We start from the raw sequence: 6,309 nt of genomic DNA, 5'->3' as shown, positions 1-6,309 counted from the left end.
ATTGGATCTACCCGATGAACACAGTTATGGATTTCTTCCCTTTTGTACACATTCCAGGTTATTGCAAAGGCAACAGATAGAAGGGATGAATAGATTCGCTGCAGGATGTATGTTCTGTGTGGGACAAAGCCAGATCTGCTGAATCGCTCGTCGAGCCCTTTCCTGGCAGCTCGTGGCTGTTCTTGGCATCAGCGGTTGGAGCTCTAGCCTTTGGAGCATGTAAACCTGGGTTCCCATCCGAGAGGCTCCACTTAAGCACTCCTCTAACAAGTGAGTATTTCATGGCCCCTAATCTAGTGATTTGATTTTGGATCTATCTAATTAGCACTCATTAGGTGACTCTTGCATTATTAGAAGTTCAGGAAGCACCATGCCCACTTTACAATGGGCGAAGGGAGGAACAGGAATTTGAAATGGCTGTTGAGTAACCAGTACCAGAGCTGGGATTAAAGTCTAGTGTCCTAGCCCTACTTTTTAGGCATTACGTGCTTTTTCTTACCAAGACAGTCATGTAAAGATTTAAGTGCCCTGGGGAAGAATAATGAAATATGGAAAAAGAGAGGAGAATAAAAAGGTGGGTGGCTCTGCAGCGTTCCTTTGGAGATCACCAACAAGAATATTTCCCAAACAACTAATGAGCTCTTCCTTATTTTTGCTGTCAATCTGTCTTCCTGAATTGGTGTGTCTGGTGCAATGCAGGGCTGGGGAGATGAACTGATTAATGCCACTGGTTTTATCCGTCTCTTTCCTGGAGTGTATCAGATGTTGTGAGGCCCTTTGGAGTTAATTGCCTTTTGAAAGACAGAATTGCAGACCTGACTGCTGAGGTACTGTCACTAGCACAGGTCCTGGCAAAGGAAAATGTCTCCTGCCAAAAGCTGATGTCTCAGATGCCTTTTGCTAAATAAGGGACTTTTGGTGGAGTTAAACATTAAACATCCTTCACAGCTCTCATCTGTTCAAGGTCCAAGAGGGAAGCCATGCTGAGTCAGCCTGGCAGCAGTATTTCCTGCTCCAGCTCTCTTGTGTGTGGTTCACTGGTTCCTTCTCTCTGCCAGGAAGTCTTAGTCCTGGATGAGACATTAAGAAGGCGGCAGAGGGATACTTCAGCTCTCTTGCACGACGCCATTGGAGATCATCTGATAACTTGATACCCTGGCGTGTTTCCTGGCTGGCCTACACATAACCTCGGTGCAACAAGAAGGGAAAGTCATGGGTACCAAAGACCCCCCTGAGCTGCACAAGAATTTCCTTCAGCTGTTTGCAGCGCCGTGCTCATGCCACACAGCAGTCCTGTGCTCCTTCCAGGCAGCACTGGGCAATGGGCTGTGAATTCATAGGGCAGTGTATCGTTGCCTTGCTGTTCCCTGCGGGGATTTCTTTTATATGGGTGCTTTAAATTAAAAGGTAAATCCTTTTAACTGTGGCAGTTTAAAGAGAGTGGCCCGGTAGCAGGGAAGGAGGGTAGGCAGACAAGAAGGGCTGTTTTATTTAATACTGTTGCCACAGTATATACACTCCAGCACTGCCAAGTCTTTGGGTGTAGCTGGAGCCTGACATGGGAAATTGATTGTTCAGTGCTGGCTGCCTCTTGGAGCTGGAGCTCTGTGCTGTTTGCCTCACACTGAAGTGTGTTGGAATAAGACTCAGCGATTGCTGCTCATCAGCTCAGAGGCTGCCCGAGGCACCTATCCCACGCTGGTGGGACTTAGTTTTGCCTGGAAAGCAAATCGTTTACTTCAGCATCGATGGAAGTTTGTGAAAATGCAACTGCACGATCTTTGCTGAGCTCAGACCTAGAAACAGAGCCAAGAGTCTCGCTGGCTTTGGATAAAACTTTGCTGTGGTTACAGGCGTCATGGGATCATGTGATGGCGCAGCTGATCTTTCCAACATCCAGCATTCTTGCTTTAGACCTCTTCTGCTGCACAATAACACATTTAGAGTTCAAAACATCATCTCCTTGCTAGGGTTGTCACTTATTGATACCAGAGTTATTGGTCAAGAGTTGTTGAGAAAACTCTGTCTCTTCCTGTGTTCCTGATTCTGCCAGGCTTCTTCCCAGCGGGCCAGCCCATCCAGAAAGCCTTCAGCATCCTCAGCTAAGGGATCTCTAAACAGACACAGTGTCTCCCTCCAGAACAAAGGCACTCTCTCTCCTACTCAGGACATCATGACATATCCGTCTGTTCCCCATGCTTGGGTTCTCAGCACAGTGAATTAAGGGGGAAATCAGGTCCAAGCTGGGCTCTGAGCTCCTTTGAGACATGTTGACAGAGAAATGTATGCGTTGAAACGACTTGAAAAGAACTCTAGGGAGGGAGAAGAACGGGAAAGTGTCAGTTGTGAGCTGCCACCCTCTCCTGAGATCTCTCTTCCCGTGGAGAGCACGGCTCTGGCTCTTCTGTGACCTCTTTCTTCCTGCAGGATAATGCAGGGTAATGGCAGGCAGCAAGTCAGCTGCTCTGCCACAGGGTTAGTCCTCCAGATAGATGAAAGGAAAGTGGTTTGGTGTCCAAATGAGTGTCATGGCTTTAAAGAAGAATTAAAGCCAGATGTTTTCAACAGGCTTGCTGAGACCAGCCTTTCCTGACATATTTACCAAGCCACCAAGGAGGCCCAGCCAGTGTCTGCAGAGCTCAGTGTTGGGAACACCCTGCAATCCCAAAGGCTCCACCGCAGTCGCTGGAGGCACCCTGGCTGTCTGGAAGGATGGCACACGAGCTGAGGTGGAGCTAGTGCTGCCAGCTCAATATTTATCCAGTATTTAAAAATATTCCTTGCTGATACTGGTGATGGTAGCAAGGTACAGTAACCAGGTCACATTTAGCACCTTTGGCCAAAATGTGGGTGAACTATGCTGGCATCGGCTCTAGTTTCAGCTGGGGGCTTGCTGGCACAAGGCAGTGTATTGTGGTTAACGGAGCTCAGAACATCATCCCTGTCCCAGGGACTGACCTCAAACCCCCTCAGACAGGCTTCTGCTCAGCCTAACAGACAGGCCAAACTTTTGCCATGCAGGGACTTCATCAGAACCAGGAAGAATGCATTTTATTCTTGCACCTCACATGTGGTGTTTGTATTCAGCTGTGACTGAAGCTAATGACCATTCCAGCGTGGGTAGAACAGAGGTAAAGTACTAGGAAAAGGGAACCTGAATCCTTGCCTCAGCGCAATCAGGGAGAGAGCAGCGTTTCCCACTTTGCAAGGGAGTAACCAAAACCTCAGAACTGCTGGGTGTGTGGTTCCAGCTCACACCCAGAAGTAATTAATCTTTTTGCCAGCATAGCTGCTCCAGGCTTCTGACTACAATAGGTATTGCTCTTTTGCATTTGTCAGTCTGCCTGGTGGTTATAACATTCAACTTCTGGCCTCGTAAGGACAAATTCCTGATGCTGTGCCCTCAGCGCTACCTCAAGGTGGAGTTTCCTCTTGCGAAATCAGCGGGTGCTGAAAATGTCCTGTTGGCTCTGATGACTGGGAAAGGCTTTGCTCGTTGTTTTAGATGTACGTGTCACGCTCCTCATCTTCCTCCTGCCCCATCCCCGCTGCTGGGATGCTGCTGCTCTAGAGTAGCAGGTAAGATGCCCTTGAGATCCAGTGTGCCACTGGATCCCTGTCTTCTGCTGGGGAATAAATGATAAATTCAGAAGGTGCCCCCAAAGCAAGCAAAAGTAAATAGAGCAGAGGAAAGTTAGGTAGCAGGAAATCCCAGTTTTTACTGGCATCCACTCATATCAGATAATTTGACCTATAACAAAAAATAAATCCCTCTGTAGTCCAATTCCACAAAGCTGGGCAAATGACTGCCATAAAAAAAAGGAGCTTTCTGCCATGCCCTTTATTTGTTCTCACAATATGACATCTCATTTCAGTGTGTGCATCAGTTCATTCTGCTCTGTAACATCAGGGACAGAAGGCACAATTGTTTCTGCTGTGATTCCAAAACCAACTGTCGAGAGAAGGCCTTTGGGAGAGCAGCAGTGAGCCAGACAGCAGCTCCCTGGCAGCGCTGGATGGAGTTCAAGGAAAGTTGTTTGCCTCGCCACCCTCCTGTAAGTTAACAGTAGATGGTGACTAACAGGAAAGAAACTTCACCATGGTATAAACACAAAAATGTATTTGCCTTCCAGATAGGTAGTAACTTTATCTGATTATACTGTGTTCTGTTTCTTGAATTGTGTTGCTTCTGCATCGCTCTCTTAGAAGACAGAGAATTATTGTTACAAAGCATGAATTATTTACTAGCCCTATGGACTGGCCCTGTTTTCCACCCCATCTGCACTTAAAGCCAATGAGGTTGTGAGTGTGGAAGGATTCTACCAAGACTGGAAGCATCTTGACTGACGCCCATGGCACTGATCACCACTGGGCAGTTCAGTTAAACGGGGGGGAGATCTTGCATAGGGCAGAACCAACTCCAGGAAAATGATCTGATGTGAGCACTAGCGATACTTAGGCCTGGTTTCAGCATCCCGAGGTCCTGGAGGATATCCAGGTACTCGCCAGGTTTGAAAAGGAGGCTCAGAACTATTTTGTGCTGCGATTTCTCTGTTGCTTTGATGGCTCAATTTAAAGTGATGAGCACACTAAAAATTAATGAGCAGATTTGGAGATAAAGAGGTCTGTAAAACAGGGATAATACTTAACTGCCTCACAGGGGGCATCAGGATTAATGAGTTAATGTTTGCAAAGTGCTTTGAAGATGAAAAGTGCTAAGTCTGATTACATCTGGTGGGTGAAGTAGATGAGAATGAAGAAGAGGTTCTCAACTCCATACTGTAACTATAGGGTCTCACTAAATATCATAATAAATAACGATCTGAAGCTGGTTTGCTCTCGTGCTGTCCCTGGCTGTTTGTAGCCAGGCAGCTCCTGGCTGAAGATGGGTTTCCAGAACAGATTCTGCAGTCTGTAAATAGTCATTTCTCATTTATTCTGCTCAAAGTTACTCTTTAGCTTGCTTTCATTCATGCAAGCGCAGAGTGATCCCTGCCAACATCCTACTGACAGGGACCCCAAGACCTGAAAACTCTATCCTTCCCCCAACCAACTGCCCTACAGAACGTGTTAATTCCCTAACAGCATACTTCCTGATCACCCAGGATCCCCAGAACAACCCTGGTTCCCCCCTAAATGTGCTCTAACAAGTTGTGTGGATCTTTCCCTGTTGCTCCGGCGAGAAATGGTGTCAAAGTGGGTTTTCCCTGCAGGAATCCCCTCTGTAGCATCGCTCCCCGTGGGTCTGTGTAACGCCAGCGAGCCGAGGCGCACGCCAGCAGGATTCCTGCGGTCGGAGCTGCCAGTTGGTGAGATTTGGCCCTTTCTCTGTCTGTCTGACACTAATCTCAAATACAACACGTCCCCAGTGGGAATATTAAACGCTCAGCGCACGGAATAAATGACTCGGGCTCCCGTGGGCTCAGCCCCTTCCCAGGATGATGAACTGTTGTGCCCAAACCCCCCCAGAGATGCTGTGGGCGAGTTCTGCCCGTTCTCTGTCGGTGCTGGCTGGAGGAAATCCCGAGTCCTGGGACGTGTTTCACCACTCCCACGGCTTCCCTCCTCATCCTCCGCGTCTCCCCACCCGCGCCCGGTCGTGGGAGCCCTGGCAGCCGCCCCGGCCCCTTCCCCGCCTGCGCTGCACGGCGGACATGGGGTCTGTAAGCAAGCGGGGGGGGGGGTGACAGGAGGGCCGTGACTGCCGGAGAGGGACGGGCCCCCCACCCCGGGATGTGCCGGTTCCTCCTCGGCAGTCGCCTCTGCCCGGCGCGGCTCCGCCAAACCCGTGTCCGTGGGCACAGCGTGGGCGAGGAGAAGGAGGTGCGGGGACCGCCTGGCTTTGCCTTGTTCAGCAGTGACCCCTGCGGGCCGCTGAGGGGCTGAACCGGAAAGAGGAAAAATGGAGGGGGGGGGTGGGGGGAACGAGGAAAATAAATTAAAAAAAAAAAACCAAACCCCACGCCGGCGTGGTGGGTGCGAAGACTGCGCGGGTGGGCGGCAGGTTATGCTGCGGAGAGGGACCGCGCCCGCCGCTGGGCGGGGGATACGCCTTCGTTTGGTGGAAGAAAAAAAAAAAAAAGTATTTCGGGTTCTGTCATTTAAAAAACAAGAAAAAAAAAACAAACAAACAAACGAAAAAAAAAACACCCCAAACCCTGGAAATTGCGATCACACCCCACGCCGGCTCCTTTCCCCGCGCCTTGTTTCGACGGGGCGGGACAGCCCACTCCCGCCCGCGGGGGGGCAGCTGCCTCACCCCCTGGCGGAGTGGTCCACCCCCTTCCCCCCTCCCCTCCAAAGCGTGGG

General features: G+C 49.8%; 1 long non-coding RNA gene across 1 annotated transcript; it reads left to right on the top strand.

Moving 5' to 3' along the window:
- The first annotated feature begins 66 nt into the window (after positions 1-66).
- Positions 67-4,832, top strand: LOC116962492. The gene is made up of 2 exons (XR_004407635.2): positions 67-270; positions 3,876-4,832. It is a non-coding gene; the product is annotated as an uncharacterized LOC116962492 (long non-coding RNA).
- Positions 4,833-6,309: the final 1,477 nt, after the last annotated feature.

The sequence above is a fragment of the Tyto alba genome, unplaced genomic scaffold (assembly GCF_018691265.1).
Source record: "Tyto alba isolate M040663 unplaced genomic scaffold, T.alba_DEE_v4.0 Super-Scaffold_23, whole genome shotgun sequence".
NCBI classification, from domain to species: Eukaryota; Metazoa; Chordata; class Aves; order Strigiformes; family Tytonidae; genus Tyto; species Tyto alba.
The sequence above is the reverse complement of the archived record's forward strand: the minus strand, read 5'-3'. Positions and strand labels throughout refer to the sequence as shown.